Below are 23852 nucleotides of genomic sequence, written 5' to 3'. Positions count from 1 at the left end.
TCATGAAAGGAAAATGATACATGATTGTTTTGAAGTCTAATTTGGGAAAGATAAGACTGGCCAGATGTGTGTAGTAGTAGTAGTAATTCACTGTTAGGTATTGTGCAGCAAGAACATGGAAATAGTTTAAGCACAAAGTAGTGGATAAAAAAAACGTTGTGAATTTTATGTAAATATTTAGTCTTGCACACCTGAGTGTTTTATGCAAGTCTTAAGCATGTGGTTAGGATGAGACTCATCTCGACGACTAATCATTTTGCACTCAGGAAAGTGCGAAAGACTAAATCTTACATAAATGACACACAAGTGTGGGTTTTTATCCTGTAATTTGTGTAAGAAGACATTGCCATTACTTGCTACAAATGGTATGCATCATGGCTAAAGTTAGGAATGGGCCATGGAGCAACAAAAGTGCAAAGATTGTTTTTGTATTGTTGCACGATACTCAAATTTATTTAGCGGTGTGCATATATAATGGACTTCAAAAACTGATACTGTATTGCATTTTCAGTTGAAATTCCATGACTAGAAAATAGTGCTTGTGTACTTGTCAACATGTCATTGACGTATTCTACATTATAATGGTAAGTACTGTTTGATGATGGTAGGATAACTTTCTAGACTAGTTCATACTACCGAATGGAATTTGTCATTACAATACTGAATAATGTCTTAGAGCATTAAGTCATTGCCACAAGTGAACTATATCGGGTGCAGGGTATAGGGAAAACTGGATAGGAATAAATACAGCTAGAGCTGGGTGGAAGAGGCAATAACTTTACTGGCTGTATGAGCAGCCAGTCAAGTTATTTCCCATTTGTTAAAGTGGGAAAGTTGAGACATGCAATTGTTTTAAGAATGTAATAAAAATATTTACTGGCATTAGTACTGATAGGTGCAGACATCTAGGCTTTATTAGGAAAGTCATTGATGTATGTAAGGAAACTAAGCTTAAGAGTTCTTAATATTGATCTGAAGCCTTAACAATGTTATTTTTTATTAGGAAAACTTGTTTCAGTGGAAGTATATAATACCAGGATGAAGCTAGTCAACTATGCTAGTCTTCATTTATGTTGGTCAACATATTTAATAAGAATTCACATGTTGAGCAAATGTGCTCCAATTGAGCTTGATTTTTATATTATATATATGTATATAATATAATTATAATTTTTTTTAGACTATTTATAAGCAAAGTATAAAACTTGCAGGGGGGGGGGGGTTAGTTTTACACAAGTTTAGAAAATGGGTCAATAGTGGGGAAAAAGTTGAGAAACTTGTAGAACAATTATTTGTCAACATTGACAAATTAAAAAAAATAGGCATTTAGACTTGGGTGTATTGGTAAAATTTAAGTGTTTTGAGTGTATACTACGAAAATTCACCCGATAGAGAATGATAATTGAGGATTATAGCAATATGGGCTGTGAATAATGTATTAGACCATTTTGATGTTACCTATTTATTTATCACTTATTTGTCTCTAGGCTGATGGGTTCCCATGGTTAAGGTGGAGAAACTGTAATGTCTGTTGACAGGAATTGGCCTGCATCCATCTGATGTAGTGAAGCTCGAGTGTATTGATGGTGTTTCCCCTGGTCACCTAAAGTTGTTTCCCTGGTCTGAAGGACTTAGACTAAGTAAGTAGACTGACCTAATTTTTTTTCTGTATATTTAATGATGAATAATCCTCTTGGTCCGTGTTTATGAGCAAGTTGATTCTATTAAGAGGTCTGACTTTTGTTAATGAGCAACAAAATGATTATTATTGAATAGTTGTATATTATTGATGTAATGTATTTTCTTCTTGCAGGGGCCTTGATTTGCTTCAAGTAATGGAAGCCAATTGTGGGATTTTCACATGGTATGTGTTTCTTTGAAATGTTTTGTTCATAAGGCATGATGGAAAACTAGTTTGCAACTCAAACAGGTTTATAACACTGTTTGTCAAAGCATTATCAGTGATATTTTTCAAAAACATTCTAGGAATTCTCCCAACTTCATCCCATTCTTTGTATACCCCCACATTGCATCCTGACCCAAAGACCTATTGGCCCATTTCATGTGGCTTCTCTTTGTAGCCATTCAGACTTCTTCATAAATGTCAATCCTGTGCTTGAACCATAGTGATCCTATATCAAGTAAACCCGATAAACTGTCCTTTTGCAAACCACCTGCTATAAATTTTATATGGCAGATTATCAGAGTTGATAACAAAATTTATTACTTAGTTTTGTACATGTAAATTTATATATGCCTTTTTTGTTATTCATAAGACAAACTATTAATTATGATATGTAGGAAGGGGTTGTAGCAGTGTAGGTTGACATGATGTCTTAAGAATAGAATGTCGATCAGGCCTTGGCATTCTTGATAATGTTTAGTAAAGATGAATGATGTTGCTAATATTTTTTTGACTTCATAAATACATAATTTAATAAGATTAATTAAGTACAGTTTGCTTCCAAAACTGTGATGAAACTTCTCAGAGCATTGGGTTATGAAGACCAATGATTATATTCTTGACACCTGATCATATTAATGTAGCAAAATAGGTTTCATTTTTTTTGTAGTTTATCTCAACAATGTCGAATCTCAACAGGAAGACAAATTCATGAGGAAGATCTTCATGAGGCATTCTACTAGTTTCAGTAAAGGTAACTATTTTGTATTGATACCTATTGATATTTGATATTGATATATATTTGTTTATTAAAACTTTCAATGATTCTTCTGGTTCTTTAAATATTTTTCTAAAACACTTTTCTCCCCTTCATTCCTTATTTTCAAACACGTCCAACTGCATTTCGTGCATTTCCTTAGAACTGGTGTAGTAAGTTATGTATATCTAGCAACTAGTACATAATTTTGTTTCAAGACTGATAATTTGACCAAACTGGCCATGCTTTTAATGCACTTTAGATCTTGTATTAGTACCCTACATTCTGACAACAAATATGGGAATTAAAAATTAGTATTTTGTGTAAGGTAATTATTTTTTTGTAGTGTGGTTATCTAAAGAATCACCCCTAGACTTCATGGCCATACTTTGGTATCTGAAGTATTGAATTTTTCTCAGTTCTTCAGTTACTGTATTTAAACTTTCCCACATATTGGTCAGTAATGTCTGTTCTGGAAGCTATTTAATGCCCCAAGTGGTAAAACAACTTGCAGAACGTTTTGGCACAATTCAATTCTCGTGCCATTTTACAGAAGACTTGAATGGTATATCTTTACAGTTTATTGACTTAACGAGCAATTAAATATTTGTATTATTTTGTTACAGATTTCCAATGTTGGCATTCACATTATTTATTGTGTACAGTTAAAATGACTATTCCTTTCACATACTACTAGCAAATAATGCATTCAAATTATTTACATAAAGCTATTAGGTAAAAATTTGTCCATATTTAATAATGGCATCCTACAAATTGAAAAGGAAACCTTTCTGTTGTTAAGAAAGTTGCCTGGTTCTCATTTTAATTCCTCAGAATGCATACTTTCCATTTATTGCTTTATATTGTCATAATATTTATTAATTGGAGCTCTGATATGTCTAGCTTACATATATTGCATCACTTGGCATGTCATGTACAACCTTTCAAGTCGGGAAAGGTATACACAGTCAAATTGGTTAGTGTCTAAATTTAAGAGGTTAATTTGCTTATTTAATGTATTGAATAAGTAACTTTATTCACAAGTAATTTTGTGATGAAACTTTTTAGAGCATTGGGTTATGAAAACCAATGATTATCCATCTTGACACCTGATCATTAAATAAAGCAAGACATTTTTTGTGGGGGTGAATTTCATTAACAATATTTTACTTCAACAGGAGTGGCAAATTTCTGCACGAGGGACACCATTATGAAAGCTTAACGCATAAGTTTCTTCAGTAAAGGTGATTATTACTCTAAAATAAAGGCTTTTTGATACAAAGTTGATCATGATGATGCTCTTCAAAGAGCTTAATACGCAAATATGTAATAACTGATTAAATACTTGCCCTCTCTGATACATTTAAATATGTACATGCTACATTATACAACAATAGGAAGGTAACATTGACAGACTTCCATTCCTTTTCAGGATTTTGGAAACCAACTTCAAAAGGTGGAATGCCTTATAAAAATTTTTGGTAGTGTTTCTCTGTAACTAATATGATAACCTCAACACCACCAAATAGTGCCAAGGTAACACGTGCACTTGACACAGTAGCAAAATGTCTGTGAGGACGTGTGTAATTTTGTACTTGGGGATGAAGTACTTTGACTTCCAAAAGTGTGTAATCTTGGATGAAGTTCTTCATGCTCCATTCTGCTCGATTCTGCATGTGGCCCATCTTGATGGGACTGTTGCCTGCTTTGCTTCAGGTAATTATTGTGTTCCATATTAAGATCTCCAATGTTAATTGTTTTGTGATGATGCTCTTACGAGCTTTATACGCAATGATGTGCAATATTGTACTCTGATTCAATACTTGCCCTCTCTGATAGTACTTTGAGTAAAAATATTCAATTATATACCAAGTTCCCATGTTAACCATGTCCTTCTTTTCAGATATTTGGGGTCACTTCAAAAGATACTATAAATTGCTGATGAAGTATGGATGTGGGAGGATTGAATTTTTCGAGTTGACGAAATAGTTGCAAAAGGAAAACAGTGCTCAGTATTAACATGGGAGATAAATGAGCACTAAATGCCTAGTGTTCATACAGAAACATGGAATATTTACTGAAATGATATTCTGATTGAGATTGGGAAACTGCCTATGGAGCCCATCAACATGTGTTTGGTAGCTGAATGAATGGTGAGATATTACTGCAGTTAAAAATGTTCTTGCATAAAGATAGGTCAACTTTGGTATTTTAGAAATTTCTACAACCTGAAAGAATGTCTATAGTAACATGTCATATCTTAGGAATGTTTTTTAAATAATGCTTTGGTACAACTTGAAATTGCATTTGATGTTATTGCCTTAAACTGACTGCCATTTAGTTCAGATAGGATTAAAAAAGATCCGTGTCCATTGAGGAAACCACTGTAGCCAATCACTGTTGAGTATCAACAACCAAATATAACAGCCACACACAAAGCTACAGAATTGTGGCCATAAAGTTCGGGTCATTCGAGATCATGTTGTACAATACTTTAGAAAATACCATTGCAATTCTTTCCATTGCCTAATTACCTTTCCATCTTTGTGTACCCATCTTGCAATGTTATCTTGTCTTACCCTTGCCTCATATCCTAACTGATTGGTGCATTAATAGTTCAAATTCCATCTAGGATTAACAGCTCGGTAGGGTTATTTGTCAGAAAAAATTGCCACAAACGAACTTGTGTTAAGTTTTACTATATTCCAAGTACAGTACAAGCTGTGAAGCATTTATAAAATAAAAATTAGTTTTTAGTAATACTTATATTGAATGTTCTTTTGTGCCCATATGTAGGTATTTCTCTGGACCATTTTCATATATTGGACTAGGGGGTCCTGGACCACCCCAAGTTTTAATTTTTCCACCCCTTTCCAACTCCCTCTTGTACCAGCTTGAGAAATATTCAAGGGTAGCAAACTGAAATATTTGTTTGACCAGGCCTCCTTTACAGTATTTACAATAAATAGCACAAGAATGCTCCTAGGTGCTCAGTCTTGTACAATCTCCCTTGTGGTGTCTAAACTAGGCTATGGCGGCCCTGTCAATTCCTCTGCTTTGCTACTGACCCTTAATGTATTGCATCATTCCAGAGATTATTCCTCGCTTCTGCTCTTCAATTATCCTCCATCCAGATGTAAAGTGTTAAACCAGTGTCCTATCACTGTGATAGGAAACCAGTGTCCCATCACAATATCACAATCAGCAACCCCTTCAGTATTTAGCTTGGTCCCTACAGTACCTCTTTCTGCTTGTGCAGTACTGCATCTGGTTGTGTACACCTCATATTAGGACGTTTCTTAAAGTTTCTCCTGCCATTCACACTGCTGTTGACAATTCTTATTTGTATATTTAATGATGAATAATCCTCTTGGTCCGTGTTTATGAGCAAGCTGATTCTATTAAGAGGTCTGATTTCTGATGTTAATGAACTAGCTTAGTGCATAGTTGTGATTAGTGACGTAATGTATTTTCTTCTTGCAGGGACCATGATTTGCTTGAAGTAATGGAAGCCTTCAAAATGCAATTTTCAACTGGTATGTGTTTTTCTTGTGAAATTTAAGTGTTTATTAATCATGATGGAAATCTAGTTTTTATGATTGGTAATGAAATTTACCCAGCTCTCTGAAGTAGTTTTAGGTATGAATAATTTAGTGTAACATGATACTTTTGCTGACAAGCCAAATGGTTTCAGTTGTCAGTGAGGCATGTGTTCCTGATGGTGATGCTTCATGCATATTGGGCATTCTGAATTTGAAGGCGATTTGTAAAGTGAGTATTAATTTGTTTTATCTCTAATAAAAATGATTTCATGATGTAAAACTAGTTCTTATGGTATGATCGATCCTGAAATATACCCCAGCTCTCTGAAATATTTTTATATGTAAAATAAATTGCTATTTCATTTACCTTTTTACTAATGTGTAAATTTTTCAGTTGTAAATGGTGCTGCAGTCCTCAGTGAAGGTGGTGGTTCTGGGCAGATTGAGCATTCTGAATTTGTAGATGTAAAGTGAGTATACGGAAATATTTGTAATGGTAAATATATGGGCAAAGTGGACTTAACTTTTTGGGTATCTGTTGTCGTGTTGACAGTAAGGGAAAAGTCAAACGTGTAGCTTGCACCGTGGTAAGGGGGAATAATAAATGGGCCGGAAAGGCAGTTCCATACAAAGTCCACTCTCGTAACATCAGAGAGCACCTTTAATTTCTAAATCCTATCACTAATAATTACTAGGGGATGAGTGTGTTTATTTGTTTTTCCAATGTTTACAAATTAGTCTGCAGTTGTCACTTGGATGGGAGGAGTATCCTTTGTTCATATGCTTATCTATTGTTGATTCATCTCCATCTCTGATAATTGTAGAATGCCACAAGGAGAATTAATCCAAAAGAATCCTGTTTTGTCGGCCCTCAAAGATTTTTACAAGTTTGGTCATCAGTTTGGCCAAATAACGATGTATTTGTGTGTATCACAACAGCCACTTTCATAGTTTAATTTAATGCTGTTAAGTATTGACACAGGCTAGTAGAAGACGACTTGGTTAACTTCCATTAGCATTTACAATGGGTTCTATAGGCAACAGCAAATGTGTAGTTTTGCTATATGGCTTTGATCCCCCTCATTATGGAAGCTCCAAAAATGAAGGTGGAGTTTGGTCTGTTGCTATGAAATGAAACTTTGCATTTGACTTGTCAGCAGTTCTTTGCACATAATTTTACCTACTGTAGCTGGTATAGGAATTTTAAATTTTATTTTTCAAATCTTGAACATAGTTTGGCAAATTTTGATTTAAGATATTTGCAATCTCATGACTTATTTTGTATATAAAAGACAAACTATTGACCGAGAGGTGGACAAATTGTGGTTGTAAATGTCGGTTAACATGACACATTATTAACAGAGTAGGATGTATAGTTAATCAGAATCTCTATTGTGTTAATCTCTATCTTAAATAGTGTAAGTTTATCAAATTATATTTACCAGCAATTGATTCTTATTCTTCTATAGTTACAAAAAGTGGTATTTAACTTATTGTATTCTGCATACATTGTTAAAATATTGACTTTCTCTGCTAGGCTACTAGCAAGTAATGCATTCAAGGGTAATTACCAGGAGAAAGTTCAAAACCAATATATCTACAAAGCACTTGGGAGGGATGCAAGGATAAGTATTTAGGATAGGACAAAGGAAAGGAATGGTGCATTCAAATTTACACAAATTGGTGAGTGAATTACTTGTGGGAAAAAAACCTGTTTTGCTCCAAACAGCTCTATTCAACCCCAGGCGATTGGCCCATATGTGCCTAAATGGGATACTACTTATGGTACCCCATTTTTTTTATAGCTCCACCCAATCAAGTGGGATTGGATTTGACCTCTAAAACATTAGGCATGTTCAGAAAAAATCCTGTATTTTCTTCCTTCAAGAGCCTTTGTAAAACTATGGTGACATTGTCTGGCACATGACCATCCAGTATGTTAATGTGCTTACCATGCTAGGAACCCAGCCCATCCTCTGAATATGGGGAGGTAAATGTAACGGCACAAGTGTAATTATGTACTATTCCTGGCAGTCAGGAATTGTTCTTAATTTTCACTTGGTATTAAGCCCGAATGTCAAGTATATTGTGAATATTTGAATTTACCTGAAAAGCTGAATAGAAAACTACGACATAATCTAACCTTCTTAGTATTAGGACAAGCATTTTATTGCTTCTTAATTACAATTATTACTTAACCCATAGCTATATTGATATTAGTTTTATAAAATTAAAACTTAAATCTTTCAATAAATTGTAAAGTAACTCGGATATTTTAAAATTTTGTATAAAATCTCTATTTAATAAAACTGAAAAAGAAATTCCTGATATATAAAACTTGTGTATAGAGAACTGAACTTGAAAACTTCATCCTAAAAGTTGAGTGTCTTAACAGAAAACGAGGAGAATAAATGGGGGGAGGTAAATGTAACAGCACAAGTGTAATTATGTATTATTCCTAACAGTCAGGAAATGAACTTATTACACTTGGTATTAAAGCGTCCTGTCAATTCGGAGGATGGGTTGCAGGAACCAGAACAATATATGAAACTGAGGCAGCTTTCATGAAATAGGCATTTCTTTGTGCCCATGTCAAAACTTGTACAGAAAAGTGTGTGTGATTTTAAAGGTTGTTAATAATTGCATCAGATTTTAAAATGGAACAGTTACCTGATAAAGTTGCCTGGTTCTTCATTTTACACCACATAGAATACACATTTTCATTTTGCTGCTTTATATATGGTCATTACATTTATTAATTTGAGCTTAAATAGGTCTAGCTTGCATAAATTGTATTACTTTGCATGTAATGTACAACCTTTCAAGTCCTAAAAGGTATACAGTCATATTGGTTAATGTATTTATAATTTTAGAGGTTGCCATGCTTAAATGTATTGAATATGTAATTTATTCCAGAGTAATTTTGTGATGAAACTTTTTAGAGCATTGGGTTATGAAAACCAATGATTATCCATCTTGACACCTGATCATTAAATAAAGCAAGACAATTTTAGTGGGGTGAATTTCATTAACAACATTTTACTTAAACAGGAGTGGCAAGTTTCTGCACGAGGGACACCATTATGAAAGCTTAACAGTGCATCAGTTTCTTCAGTAAAGGTGATTATTACTCTAAAATAGAGGCTTTTAGCACAAGGCTTATCATGATGATGCTCTTCAAAGAGCTTAATACGCAAATATGTAATAACTGATTAAATACTTGCCCTCTCTGATACATTTAAATATGTACATGCTACATTATACAACAATAGGAAGGTAACATTGATGGACTTTCTATTTTTCAGGACTTTGGACACCAACTTCAAAAGCTGCAAAGCCATGTGAAATTTGTGCACTATGCAGCAACTATCGACAACACCACCAAATACTACCTAGATGCACTCAACACAGTAGCAAAATCTCAGTGTACACGCATGTGATTAGTCCTAAGTGTGTGCTTTAGGATGAAGTGTATACTTCCACTTCCAAAAGTGTGTACTTTTGGATGAAGTTCTTCATACTCCATTCCGCATGATTCTGTATGTTCATCTTCATGGGGCTGTTGCTTGCCTTACTTCAGGTGATTATTTTGTTACATATTAAGATATCTAAATGTTAAAATTTTGTGATGACGCTCTTTACGAGCTTTATACGCAATGATGTGCAATATTGTACTCTGATTCAATACTTGCCCTCTCTGATACTACTTTGAGTAAAATTATTCAATGATATACTAAGTTCCCATTTTAACAATTTATATCTTTTCAGATATATGGGGTTACTGCAAAAGATACTGTAAATTGCTCATGAAGTATGGATGTGGTCGAATCAAAGATGCGAGTTGACGAAATAGTTGCAAATGAAAATGTTCAGTGCTCGGTATATCAACATTGGAGATGAATTAACCCCAATTGCCTTGTTCATGAAGGAACATTTAAATATTTTCTCTACTGAAATGATATTCTGATCCAGATCTGCAAACTGCCTATGGAGCTTCAACATGTGTTGGGTGGTAGCTGAATGAATGGTGAGATATTGCAGTTAAAAATGTTCTAGCATAAAGATAGTCAACTTTGGTACTTAAGAACCAAATATACACAATCTGAAAGAATGTGTATATTAAGATACCATATCTTAGGAATACTTTTATAGAATTCTTGGGTTACAATTTGAAATTGCATTTCATGTTGTTGCCTAATTCTTTCCATGTATTGCATAATTACTTTCCCATCCATGTGTACCCATCTTGCCATGTTTGTCTTGCCCCTTACCTTGTATTGTAACGACTGGTGCATGAATAGTTCAAGGTTCATTTAGAAATGCAACTGCCTAAGTTATCTATTTGATTTCCCATTTTGGGTGTCAATGTACTTCTTGAATTTCAGCATCAGCACTTTTATCCTCCTGTCCCATGTTGTGACCGTGTTATATTCTTTTGGTTAATATGTTCATTTGGTCTCTTCATGATCGCAAAGTGGCATAAAGGCTGGGTCAGTTCAGTCTTGCTGATGTGCCATCGGGTGTGCAGTAACGGGTAACACTTCCGCCACTTCCCACACTTGCGGGTGGGCTGCGATCATGACTTGACGTTTATATGCATATGTTCGCGTAGGGAATTTTATTGCGATCTCAGTGATAGCAAATTTAATGCTGTAGGACAAAGGTGGAGTTGACAACCCTAAAAAGAATAAACATTTCGTCACTGGTGCTCACAGCAAGTGATCGACGTAGTTCTTTATTTGGTGCTGGTCTAACTCCTGCTTTGGTGACATTTTATATGTATGTTCTCTAGAACATTCTATTGCGAACGTATTGCTACAAAATTGAAATGTGTACATCGAAAATTAAGGTCAGGACAGTGAAGAGAGTATACACTTTTCGGTGTTGCAGCTCAATCACCCGAAACGCCTTGCGCACTTGGGGCAAGTTTTTTTTCTTGCTTGCCGGGAGTCCGAAAGTGTTAAAACATCGTCAAAAATCTATTTCTGAGAATATTGGGATAAAACTTTCACGACTAAAGGCAATAAGTTTGACATTTGACATTTGTAATTTTCACATAACTCAAGTATTTTTTTGTTGCCTGGCCCCTATTCATGTGGCTCAGATTTGCTCCTTCAGGCTTCCAGTAAACAATCCCTCCCATCTATAAAAAAAAAAATCCTTGGTCTCCTGGTGTTCTAGGGCCTTGGTAAAAAAGGTGACCACATCTGTCATGACCACACTTCATTTTCATGTCACGATATACAAGGCAGTCATACGTGGGCTGCTGAACTTAACAGCAGCAAATGAGTGATTACCATGCTTATTTGCAGGAAAAATGTCTGCTGTGATATTAACACCCTCACTTTCATATTAACAAAAAATATAAATTTGGCCTGCTTTCAGCTTGGCTGTGGGTAGGGTGCACCCCAGTTTTGGACATTATATGCATATACTCTTGTAGGGAATTTTATTGCGAACACTTGATACCAAAATGAAATACCTAGGATGAGAATTGGTGACAAAACTTGAAAAGAGTATACAATTTTCAGTATAACTGCGCACTCCTGTGAAATGCCAGGCGCACCTTGGGTTGGTGTGAAAGATGTGGTGAGAAAGTTAAAAGATTTAGGCTTCCACATGTTTATTGATATGAGCAAATGCCTGGTCAATGACCAGGCCTCCTTTACAGTATTTACAATAAATAGCACAAGAACGCTCCTAGGTGCTCAGTCATATACAATCTCCCTTGTGGTGTCTAAATTAGGCTATGGCGGCCGTCTATTCCTCTGCTTTGCTATTGACCCTTTATCTTAATGTATTGCATCATTCTAGAGATTATTCCTTTGAACAAAAGTAGTGTAGTGTAAATTATTCCTAGCTTCTGGTGCTCTTCAATTATCCTCTATCCAGAGGTAAAGTGTTAAACCAGTGTCCTATCACAATACCACAATCGGCAACCCCTTCAGTATTTAGCTTGGTCCCTATAGTACCCCTTATTTCTATTTGTGCAGTACTGCATCTGATTCTGTACATCTCATGTTAGGAAGTTTCTTCAAAAGTTTTTCCTGACATTCACACTGTTGCTGACATAATTCTTATATTTGTATATTTAATGATGAATAATCCTCTTGGTCCGTGTTTATGAGCAAGCTGATTCTATTAAGAGGTCTGATTTCTGATGTTAATGAACTAGCTTAGTGAATAGTTGTGATTAGTGATGTAATGTATTTTCTTCTTGCAGGGACCATGATTTGCTTCAAGTAATGGAAGCCTTCAAAATGCAATTTTCAAATTGTAAGTGTTTTTCTTTTGAAATGTTTAATGTTTATAAATCATGATGGAAAACTAGTTTTTATGATTGGTAATGAAATTTACCCAGCTCTCTGAAGTAGTTTTAGATATGAATAAATTAATGTAACATGATAATTTTGCTGACAAGCCAAATGGTTTCAGTTGTCAGTGAGGCCTGTGTTCCTGATGGTGAAGGTGATGCTTCATGCATATTGGGCATTCTGAATTTGAGGGTGATTTGTAAAGTGAGTATTCGTGTGTGTTTATCTCTGATAACAAAAATTATTTCATGATGTAAAACTAGTTCTTACGGTATGATCGATCCTGAAATGTACCCCAGCTCTCTGAAATATTTTTATATAAAATAAATTGGTATTGCATTTACCTTTTTACTAATGTGTAAATTTTTCAGTTGTCTTAAATGGCGCTGCACAAATGGTGCTGCACTCCTAAGTGAAGGTGGTGGTTCTGAGCAGATTGTGCATTCTGAATTTGAAGATGTAAAGTGAGTATACGTGAATATTTGTAATGGTAAAGGTTCAGTGCAGCTAATTAAATAGATGGGCAGAATGGACTGAACTTACTGGGTATGGGTGGTTGTGTTGACAGTAAGGGAAAACTGTGAAAGTGAAAGCCATTATCACTATATAGCACTTAGGAGGGATGCGAGGATAGGATGAAAGACGAATGGTGCACTCAAATTATTTACACAAATTGGCAAGTTACTCTTTAAAAAAAGAACATTGCCTGTTTAGCTATTAAGCAGCTCTATCTCCAGGCGATTGGACTCGTAAATGGGGTACCAATTACGGTACAGTACCTGCATTTTTTTAATAGTAACCTCCCCCCAAATGAATGGGAATTGGGTTTGACATGTTAAGGATTCAGTGTATTTAGAAAAAAATCCTGCCTTGGCTTAAGGGCCTTGGTTAAAATATGGTGCAGATGAGGAGTCACAATAACGTGGCTGAAATATGTTGACCAAACCACACTAGAAAGTGAGGGAACGACGACGTTTTGGTCCGTCCTGGACCATTCTCAAGTAGATTGTGAATAGCCATGATCGACTTAAGAATGGTCCAGGACGGACCGAAACGTTGTCATCCCTTCACTTTCTATAATGTGTGGTTTGGTCAACAAAAATATGGTGGCCATGTCTGGCACATGACCACCCAGTGTGTGAATGTGCATACCATACTAGGAACCAGAATATAATATGAAAATAAGGTAGATTTTTATTTTTGTGCTTGTCAAAACTAGTACAGAAAATGGCATGTGTGATTTTAAGGGTTAATAATGGTTGCCTCAGATTATAAAATGGAACATTTACTTAATAAAGTTGCCTGGTTCATCATTTTACCTCATAGAATAGACATTTTCCATTTGCTGCTTTATATAGTCATTGCATTTATTAATTTAAACTCCAATGTGTCTAGCTTTCATAGATTGCATCACTGTGCATGTAATGTACAACCTTTCAAGTCTGGAAAGGTATATACAATCATTTGTTAGCATCTTCATAATTCTAGAGGTTACTATGGACATGTGAATAGTTTACATATGTAGTGAATATGTAACTTTATTCATGAGTAATTTTGTGATGAAACTTTTTAGAGCATTGGGTTATGAAAACCAATGATTATCCATCTTGACACCTGATCATTAAATAAAGCAAGACACTTTTTGTGGAGTGAATTTCATTAACAATATTTTACCTCAACAGGAGTGGCAAATTTCTACACGAGGTGACACCATTATGAAAGCTTAACAACGCATAAGTTTCTTCAGTAAAGGTGATTATTACTCTAAAATAGACTTTGTAGTACAAAGTTTTATCATGATGATGCTCTTCATAGAGCTTAATACGCAAATATGTAATAACTGATTAAATACTTGCCCTCTCTGATAACATTTAAATATGTACATCTTCATGGGGCTGTTGCTTGCCTTACTTCAGGTGATTATTTTGTTAAATATTAAGATATCTAAATGCTAAAATTTTGTGATGACGCTCTTTACGAGCTTTATACGCAATGATGTGCAATATTGTACAGTACTCTGATTCAATACTTGCCCTCTCTGATAGTATTTAGAGTAAGAAGTATATTTAGTGATATACTAAATTCCAATTTTCACAATTTCTTTTCTTGCAGATTCTTGGGGTTCTCACAAAAGAGTTAACTGCATTTGGCCTGGATGTGCTTGTATTGAAATTTTCGAGTCGACGACTGAATTGTAAAGCAAAAATCTCAATGCTTGGTACATCAGCATGGGAGATAAAATATCACCGAGTTGCCAAGTGTCCATCCAACAGTGATATTCTCTCAAGAGATCTGCATACTGCCTATGGAGCAACATCAAAATGTTTGGTGGTAGCTGAATGCATGGTGAGATTTTGCTGTAGTTAAATGTTTTAGCCTGAAGATGGGTCAACTTTGGCATTTTTATATTAATTCCTACAGCCTGAAAGAATACCCATGTTAATGTACCGTATCTTAGACTGTTTATTAGAATAAATGATGAATTCATGTTATTGTCTAATGCTTTGTGTATTGCAAAGTTACTTCCCTATCCTTGTTTACCTAGCTTTGGTACCTTTGCCTTCCATCCTAACTAGTTTGGTGCATGAATAGTTGAAGCTCTGTCTAGAAATGAAATTTGACTGCCTAGACTCGTTAATTGGCAATGTCCCAGTTTGTCTGGATGAAAATATTTAATTCAGCATCAGCACTCGTATTGAATTCTGTTGCAACTCCAAGGCTATTCTGTTTTTCTAGTTAATACATTCACCTGGTTTGAAGAAAACTGCATCTTGTATTGGGCACCTGTGCAAGAGATGGAACTTTCATAAAATGTTGACCCTGCCTTTTTTCGGTTACCTTCAGCAGGTTTCGGGAGTTCTTCTTCTTTCCGAGCCTGGTGATAACTTGGTCTTGTGGTAACTTTGTCCAGCAGACTGTTGCTTCAGTGGCCCACAGGTCCACATATCCACAACTGGTTTAGTCTGGCACTTCTTGCAAGAACTGTCCAAGTGCTTCTGTTAATACATCCATCTTCGTTCGGGCATTATTTTTAATGTTTGCTGGGAGGGTGTTGAACAGGTGTGTACCCCTGGTGTTCAGTGTGTGCTCTCTGATTATGCCTATGGCACCTCTACTCACAAGTTTTATTCTGCTGTTGTGTTCATTATATTCAAATGGGCCATTGTTGACCTGAAGAATAGAGCTCGTATTTCCTTCCCTATGGAAGGTGCAAGGTCCAGACCCTTTTTCAAATGTGTGGAACCTCTGGTTCCTTCCAGGTTTTTAATTGAAAGTTCTGGAATCACTTAAGGTCCAGATCTAAGGTCTAGCAGCATACCTTCTTTTGCTCTCTTCTGATGCTGGGAGTATATTTCTGGGCCCTGCTTTTTTCTCTAGTTTTTCCTTGTAAGTGTTCTAGTAGGGTTCTGCTTTGTGCTTACCAATAAATTACTGATTAAGGTTGGGGAAAGGTGTAGGGAAAGAGTGGGTGTGTGAGGATGGGGAATGCTCATACATTAGCTTGGTTTGCACATGTACTCTAGCCAAGCTCAGTAGGGGTTATAAATTTCTCGAAAAAATCGTCATAAAGAGTGCACAAATGTGTAGATAATAATTTATGGGTATACAGTGTAATAACAACACTTCTATTGCCTAAAGAATACAATATACTCATAGTTCCACAATTGTTTGGGTGTATTAGTGTTCTGCACAATATACAAAATAATTATTTTGTATTTGATTTCAATCACTGTGGTTGCTGAAATCCAATGTTGGCTGTTTCTTTAGCAGAGTAAAGAAGGGTCAAGTTTGTATGGTAATCCATCTGTACATCTAATCTTTGTTGCTGGTATTAATGTGTGTTGATCTGTTTTTTTTTATATTTTAGGGTAGAAGATACACACGCTCACACATGCATATTATTTTGTATTATTTATTTGTATGGTATTTTGTATTTGATATATCGAGGAGGAAGCTGTGCGCGCATGCACACGCACACGTACGTTATGAAGAACCTATAGAACAATGCATACATGTCAAGTGTTGTGGCTGTGTGCAAAGGTCATTGTAAAGTTGGTTGACATACATTTTGACAATACAAGCCTTTGGGAGTAGAACTGAAACACTCTTAAGTCTCCCTAGAAGATGGCGTGGTTGAGAATGTTTAATGTATTATTTGATAACTGCACTCATTATGTAAAGGGTTAAATATTTTAATATGTAACCTTTCGGTATATTCCCTTGTCTCTAGGCTGATGGTTACCCCATCTTGAAGGTGGAGAAACTGTAATGTTGACAACCATTGGCCGGCATCCATCTGAAGCGAGGCTCTTATCATCCATCCATCCATCCATCCATCCATCCATAGTGAGGCTCTACCAGCGAGGCTCTACCACTAAGGAGCTTTAATGGTGTTCAGTCTTCAAGTGTCCTTGTACTCGTCTTTGTCAAGTTTTCACTGGTCTCCTGGACTTTGGTAAGTAGTAGACTGACGTAATTATTATCTTTGTATATTTAATGATGAATTATCCTCTTGGTCCGTGTTTATGAGCAAGCTGATTCTATTAAGAGGTCTGATTTGTTGTTAATGAACTATCTTAGTGAATAGTTATGATTAGTGACATAATGTATTTTCTTCTTGCAGGGACCATGATTTGCTTCAAGTAATGGAAGCCTTAAAAAGGCAATTTTCAAATGGTATGTGTGTTTCTGTTTGAAATGTTTAGTGTTTATAAATCATGATGGAAAACTAGTTTTTATGATTGGTAATGAAATTTACCCAGCTCTCTGAAGTAGTTTGATGTTTGAATAAATTAGTGTAATACGATTGTTTTGCTGACGAGCCATATGATTTCAGTTGTGAGTGAGGCCTGTGTTCCTGATAGTGAAGGTGGTGTTTCATGCGGACTGGGCATTCTGAATTTGAAGTTGATGTGTAAAGTGAGTATTCATTTGTTTTTATCTCTAATAACAAAAATTATTTCATGATGCAAAACTAGTTCTTATGGTATGATCGATCCTGAAATATACCCCAGCTCTCTGAAAAAATTTTATATGTAAAATAAATTATTGCATTTATCTCTTTACTAATGTGTAAATTTTTCAGATGTCATAAATGGTGCTGCATTCTTCAAAGTGAAGGTGGTGGTTCTGAGCAGATTAAGCATTCTGAATTTGAAGATAAAAAGTGAGTATACGTGAATATTTGTAATGGTAAAAGTCCTGTGCAGCTAGTGAAGTAGATGGATAGAGTGGACGGAACTTGCTGGGAATGGGTTGTCGCGTTGGCAACCCATACCCAGTAAGGAAAGGTTGTAAGGAAATAGAAATAGTAAAGAAAGCCAAGTAAAACGTGTAGCCTGCACCGTGGCAAGGGGGAATAGTAAATGGGCCAGAAAGACAGTTTATACAAAGTCCACTCTTCCTTGTAACATCAGAGCCCCCCTTTAATTTCTAAATCTCCATTGATGATGGCAAGTTAGATTATTTTGCACAGTGACAGTGACTCACTCACTCACTCACCATGCCATACCATAATCATGTTTAGTAAAGATCAAAGCTGTTGCTAATATTTTGAACTAACGATTCCTATACTCAAATAATAAGGATAATTTGCTTCCAAAACTATGATGAAACTTTACAGAGCATTGGGTTATGAAGACCAATGATTATCATCATGACACCTGATCATATTAATGGAACAAAATAGGTAGTTGTTTACTTTTTGTACTGTATCTCAACAATGTCCAATTTATACAGGAAGCCAAATTCATGAGAGGAAGGTCTTCATGAGGCATTCTACAATTTCAGTAATGGTAACTATTTTGTATTGCTACCTTGTATATCTAATTGTTTATTCAAACTTTCAAAATGTTTCTTCTAGATCTTGAGATTTTTCTAAAACATTCTATTTTCTCCATTTCATTATTTTCAAGCACATCCAACGGCAACTCCTTCATTTACTTAGAACTGGTGTAGCAAGTTCTGTATATCTAGCACTAGTACATAATTGTATTTAATTAAATTTAATTGTATTCCAAACTGACCATGCTTGATTCTATGTTGGTACTGGTTTTTTCATCTACCAAATATAGGAATTAAAATTGGGCATTTTTTCTTTAGTATTATTAGCTTTGTCACTTGGAGAATTGGCCTGTCTAGACTGTCCTTAGTTTGGTACCTTAAGTGTTACATTTTTTAAAATTCTTAGTTAATATTTCAGTTTTTGTGAAATTGGTCAGTATAGTATCTTCATAATTTTAGAGGTTAACATGCTTAAATGTATTGAATAAGTAATTTTATTTGAGAGTAATTTTGTGATGAAACTTTTTAGAGCATTGGGTTATGAAACCAATGATTATCCATCTTGACACCTGATTATTTGATCAGGTGTCAATCAAGACATTTTTTGTGGGTTGATTATTAACAATATTTTACTCAACAGGAGTTGTCGATTTCTGTACGAGGGACACCATTATGAAAGCTTAACAATGCGTCAGTATCTGTTAAGGTGATTATTATTCTAAAATAGAGGATTTTTAGCACAAAGTTTTCTATCATGATGATGCTCTTCAAAGAGCTTTATACGCAATGATGTAATAACTGATTAAATACTTGCCCTCTCTGATACATGTTTAAATATGTTGTACTGTATATTGTAGTACATGCAATAGAAAATTTACTGATTAACTTATATTTTTAGGTTTTTGGAAAGCTTCAACACCACCCAGTAGTGATAGGATAAGTGGCTCAACAGAAAAATGTCTGTGCAGATGTGTGATATTAGAGCCTTTACTGTGTTCTGTTGGATGAATTTGTAAAAGCATTAATGGCTTCTGTATATGGCAGAGCCGCTGCTTCACGTTGCAGTGGTTATTGCCAGCTTTACTTCAGGTGATTATTGTATTCAATATGTAGAAGCTGCTGTGATGTTTTTGGGCTTTATGTGCAAAGATGTTCAGTATCATGCTCCAGTTTAATATGCCCCCTCTGATTGTAATTACAATAAAAGGCATATTCAGTGATGCAATACTAAATTCCCATTTTTAAAATTTTTGAATTGACAACTGAATTCCAAAGCTTTCTCTGTCTAATAATAAATTAGCAATAAATGCCAAGCATCCATGGAATCCATCCATGGAACATCTATTATGGAACTTACTACAGAAGTGACGTTATGATTTTAAATGTGTCGCGTGCCACTCTTGGTTATGGAACATGGGGTATCTTAGTTTTGATAAATTTCATTAGTGTTATATACTGTGTTTGTTATATTTGATGTTAACTTAGTAAAGCCTTTCTGTAACTTGTAAGAATACCAATATTGACTTGTTGTAGTTAGTTTATCTTAAATAAAGTTGTGGTCTGAATTTGAAGCTGCTATATTGCCTAATGGTTTTCATATATATATTGCATAACTTCAGTTTTCCATTCTCCCTATGCCTGCCTCACACTTTCTTGGCCATTTTGTATGTTTTCTTTCCTAGCAAAATGTTACATATTGGTTACTGGGAAGTCTACCTAGTTTAATGTTGAGGATTTCAGACTTGAGAATCAAGATAAGGTGTTAGGTTGGATTATACTCTCCTCAACCTTCCAAACCGTAACATTATAATGATATCAAAGGAAAGAATTAGAGATCGCCATACACTAAAAGAAATTGTGGAAAAGTAACACTCCAGATATTAAAACATAATATAGCAATTTAAAATGCTCTTGAACAATGCAACTCCTTGTAGGAGTAATTGTGTAGCCTGTTGGTTCACTTAAAGCTGCTTGCTGCCTTGCTTAAAGTTATTGCTCACATCATATGGAATGTTCCCGTTCCCTTTCTTTTTGTAATTGATTCATTCCACCACTGCTCTTGCCCTTGAGTAATACTTCCTGGGGAGGTGATACATTAATGGTCCTCTATTTACACTTTTCTGTTGTCTAAAATGAATTATGGTTGCCTGCCTCTCCTTTGGTCCTTCACTGTCAATGCTCTTATGATGGGTTGCACCTCTGCTCTTTATATGCCTTTTGTCCTTTTTATCCAGAGCTTGTAAGTTAAAGTAGACGTCTCGTCGCTTTAACAACTACAGAATATAGTGAAGAATGGAATAGTCAATGAGGAAATTTTGAATGATTAATGATTAAGTACAAAGTAAGAGTTGAAAGATAAAGGTAGGTCTACCATAATCTATTCAGAAGTTTACTAGTCTAGGAATGCAACGTCTAATAATACTTGATAATTATATTCCCTTGACCTCTCATATCTGATTCTGAATTAGTCACCACTCTAGAGATTTAGCTAACATGGCTAACTGCCCTTAGAAATTTCACATGTATTCTGCTGTTCCTGAATTATCGCCTTAAAATCAAAACCCCCTTCAGAGTATAGTCTTGCGTGAGGGGGAGGGGGCTCACGACTCCCTAGGGCCGGTAAGGGGTTTCTTTTGGGGGGCCCTAACACCCCTCCCCCTCTGGGTGTAGTACATTCTAAGGTTCCCACCTGTCAACCCGTCCTCTACTCATTATAGTAGTAGTAGAGTAGTTGACTATTACAGCCGTCAAGTCAACAAGTCAACCCGTCCTCTCACAAGTACATTACATCCAGCGGTCGACCGCCCCACATTCATGAATTTTTACATACTTTTCATTCAAAACGGGAATGCTATCAAATATAAATTATAATAATATTTAAGCATATTGTGCATATATAGGTTAGGTGTTTAGGTTCTGTTGGTGATTGTTTGTAGTACGTGGGTGAAGCATTTATAGCGTTGTGGTTTGAACAAAATTCGTCAATGGAGCACATGTTCAGGAAGTATTCGAACGAAATCAGTTAAGTCGTGTGTAAACATTTTTTCTTTCATAAAAAGTCTGCGGATGGTGTTGGCTACTGTTTTTCCTGGTCGCACTTGTCTCTTACCTCTGGAGACTAGCAGCTTTATGCTATTCTCTATGCTCTTCGTCTCCTGCTTTCTCGTTATCAGTCTTCCTTTGTAGTTGTTGACTCGTAGTGCCCTCAGTAGTTGTCGAGATCCAGCATTGGCTTTTTCTTGTTCATAGTAAATTTGAGTTTTATTGGGTTCCCAGCCATATTGGTGTCTTTTAATAGCGTGCGGATGCTGCCGTCAAGGAAGCTGTCTGCTCTTGTCCCATCTCTCGTAACGGTATTCCATATGATAAATCTTGCCAGGGAGTGCTATACAATATTATAATAACAGAAAATCTTTAAGTAATAAAAGTCCTACAGAAGGAATAGAAAAACTGACTTCGGAAGCGTATCAAGTCTGAAACATGTTCTTTTGAGGAAAGCCAGAAAGAGATCCAACGTAGAAAGAGAACGCAGACGACACTATAAACGCAGGAAAACAAAATAACGGAACTGCTTATGCAGACACGAATTTCCCGTCAAAGAAGGAATAATTTAAATAGCGAGATTGAAGAAATAGAGCGGAAATTGAAACTCACATGAGACTGAAGAAAGGCAGTTTGAACAGAAAGCAATTCTGGAAATAAAGTAAAATCCAAAATATAATTCAGGAAATAAAGTAAATTCCAAAATACTTCACATGCGAAATCAAAAGCAAAAACCACTGCCAGTATTGGACCTATTCGTACAAGTGAAGGTCCATACACGGAGGATGACAAAGAAATTAGTGAAATCTTAAAAAAGCAGGATGACATGTTTAGCACTCCAATAAACAACATGAAAGTGGAAGATCCAGACAATTTCTTTATGCGGGATATTCAAACAACTGTAAATATACCTGATATCAACACGAGCGCACTAAATTTTGAAAGAGAAATTGAAAACGTGCCCATGCACTCGGCCCCAGGTCCAGACTCGTGGAATTTAATATTTATAAAGAAATGCAAAGTGCCGGTAGCACAGGCACTCAGTATAGTGTGGAGGAAGAGCTTGGACACGGGGGAGATACCAGATGCACTTAAAGTAGCAGACATAGCCCCTCTACACAAGGGAGGGAGCAAAGCATTGGCAAAGAATTATAAACCCGTTGCACAAACATCGCACATAATAAAAGTATTTGAGAGAGTGATTAGGAGTCAGGTCACCAATTTCATGGAGACTAATGACCTTCACAACCCAGGCCAACATGGATTTCGAGCGGGAAGATCGTGCCTCTCACAGCTACTTGAGCACTACGACAAAGTAACTGAGGCATTAGAGGAAAAACAGAATGCTGATGTGATATACACGGACTTCGCAAAGGCTTTCGATAAATGTGACCATGGCGTGATAGCACACAAAATGAAGTCAATGGGAATAACCGGTAAAGTGGACGCTGGATACTCAGTTTTCTGTCAAACAGGACTGCGAGTAACTGTCAACCATATAAAATCTAGTCATTAGGCAAATCGGGCCTTGCATAGTAGGCTGAGAAGTGCGTTCTGGCTACTAGGTACGACATATATATATATATATATATATATATATATATATATATATATATATATATATATATATAATATATATATATACATATATATATATATATATATATATATATATATATATATATATATATATATATATATATATATATATATATATATATATATATATATATATATAACACACATACATATACATACATACACATTTTGGCCTGTGAAGCCCCCTGCTGAACCACACCTATATAGAATTTATATTGACGTTAATTTATATATTTCGATAGCAATTTGTAGGATGTTTAGGTGAACTGTATTTCTGCAATATTCTCACAAATCGACTCCTTACACATTTAGGGGGGTATATTAAATTTATATATATGCAGCCAATCAAACTACATATATTAATAATGAAAATTGGGAGATAAAATTGGGAAATAAAAAATTCTTATCTTATTGTATGGTAGACCTGGTCCACCAGGTATAAACAAGGATGATGACACCAAATAATCCTCGTGGTTGAGGCTAGAGCATCACCACGATGTACTGGTTTACTAGGATTAATTCTTGCATCCTCTTCAATTGTTCCTGTCAAAGGGCACTTGCTGGAAAGCCGGAATCCTATATATATATATGACAGCTATATCAGAGGAAATATTGGTATATTATAAGATAAGGACCAAGGAATAATTACCTGGGTTTAGTTGGTTCGTGCGTGCTAACCGGTTCGCCCTATATACTTACCATAACTGGCCAGATATGACTAGATAAGAAACGGTTTCGGTAATACACTTCCCATATAGTAGACGTAGTTGCATGTCAATAACAGAAGCACTTTACTCCTGTGACACAGCTGTCAAAGGGAGAATAATAGGAGCTGAACTCACTCTAGCGACTCTGGTCTAGCAATAATTGCTGACTACTCTCCATCACTGACGCCCTGGCTCTCTTGTCCA

At 35.6% G+C, this 23852-nt stretch overlaps 2 long non-coding RNA genes across 2 annotated transcripts; both read left to right on the top strand.

Moving 5' to 3' along the window:
* The first annotated feature begins 448 nt into the window (after positions 1-448).
* Positions 449-9741, top strand: LOC138354233 (uncharacterized). Its single transcript, XR_011223478.1, has 12 exons — positions 449-584; positions 1539-1640; positions 1814-1864; positions 2603-2657; positions 3839-3904; positions 4093-4376; positions 4564-4813; positions 6144-6196; positions 6355-6431; positions 6597-6672; positions 9254-9322; positions 9508-9741. It is a non-coding gene; the product is annotated as an uncharacterized lncRNA (long non-coding RNA).
* A 350-nt stretch (positions 9742-10091) lies between these two features.
* LOC123753949 (uncharacterized) lies at positions 10092-19865 on the top strand. The gene is made up of 13 exons (XR_011223477.1): positions 10092-10229; positions 12426-12478; positions 12638-12720; positions 12888-12980; positions 14199-14268; positions 14629-14862; positions 16748-16972; positions 17141-17193; positions 17354-17436; positions 17603-17683; positions 18256-18311; positions 18941-19006; positions 19199-19865. It is a non-coding gene; the product is annotated as an uncharacterized lncRNA (long non-coding RNA).
* The last annotated feature ends 3987 nt before the right edge of the window (positions 19866-23852 follow it).

This window comes from Procambarus clarkii, chromosome 6 (genome assembly GCF_040958095.1).
Source record: "Procambarus clarkii isolate CNS0578487 chromosome 6, FALCON_Pclarkii_2.0, whole genome shotgun sequence".
Classification (NCBI taxonomy): Eukaryota; Metazoa; Arthropoda; class Malacostraca; order Decapoda; family Cambaridae; genus Procambarus; species Procambarus clarkii.
The sequence above is the reverse complement of the archived record's forward strand: the minus strand, read 5'-3'. Positions and strand labels throughout refer to the sequence as shown.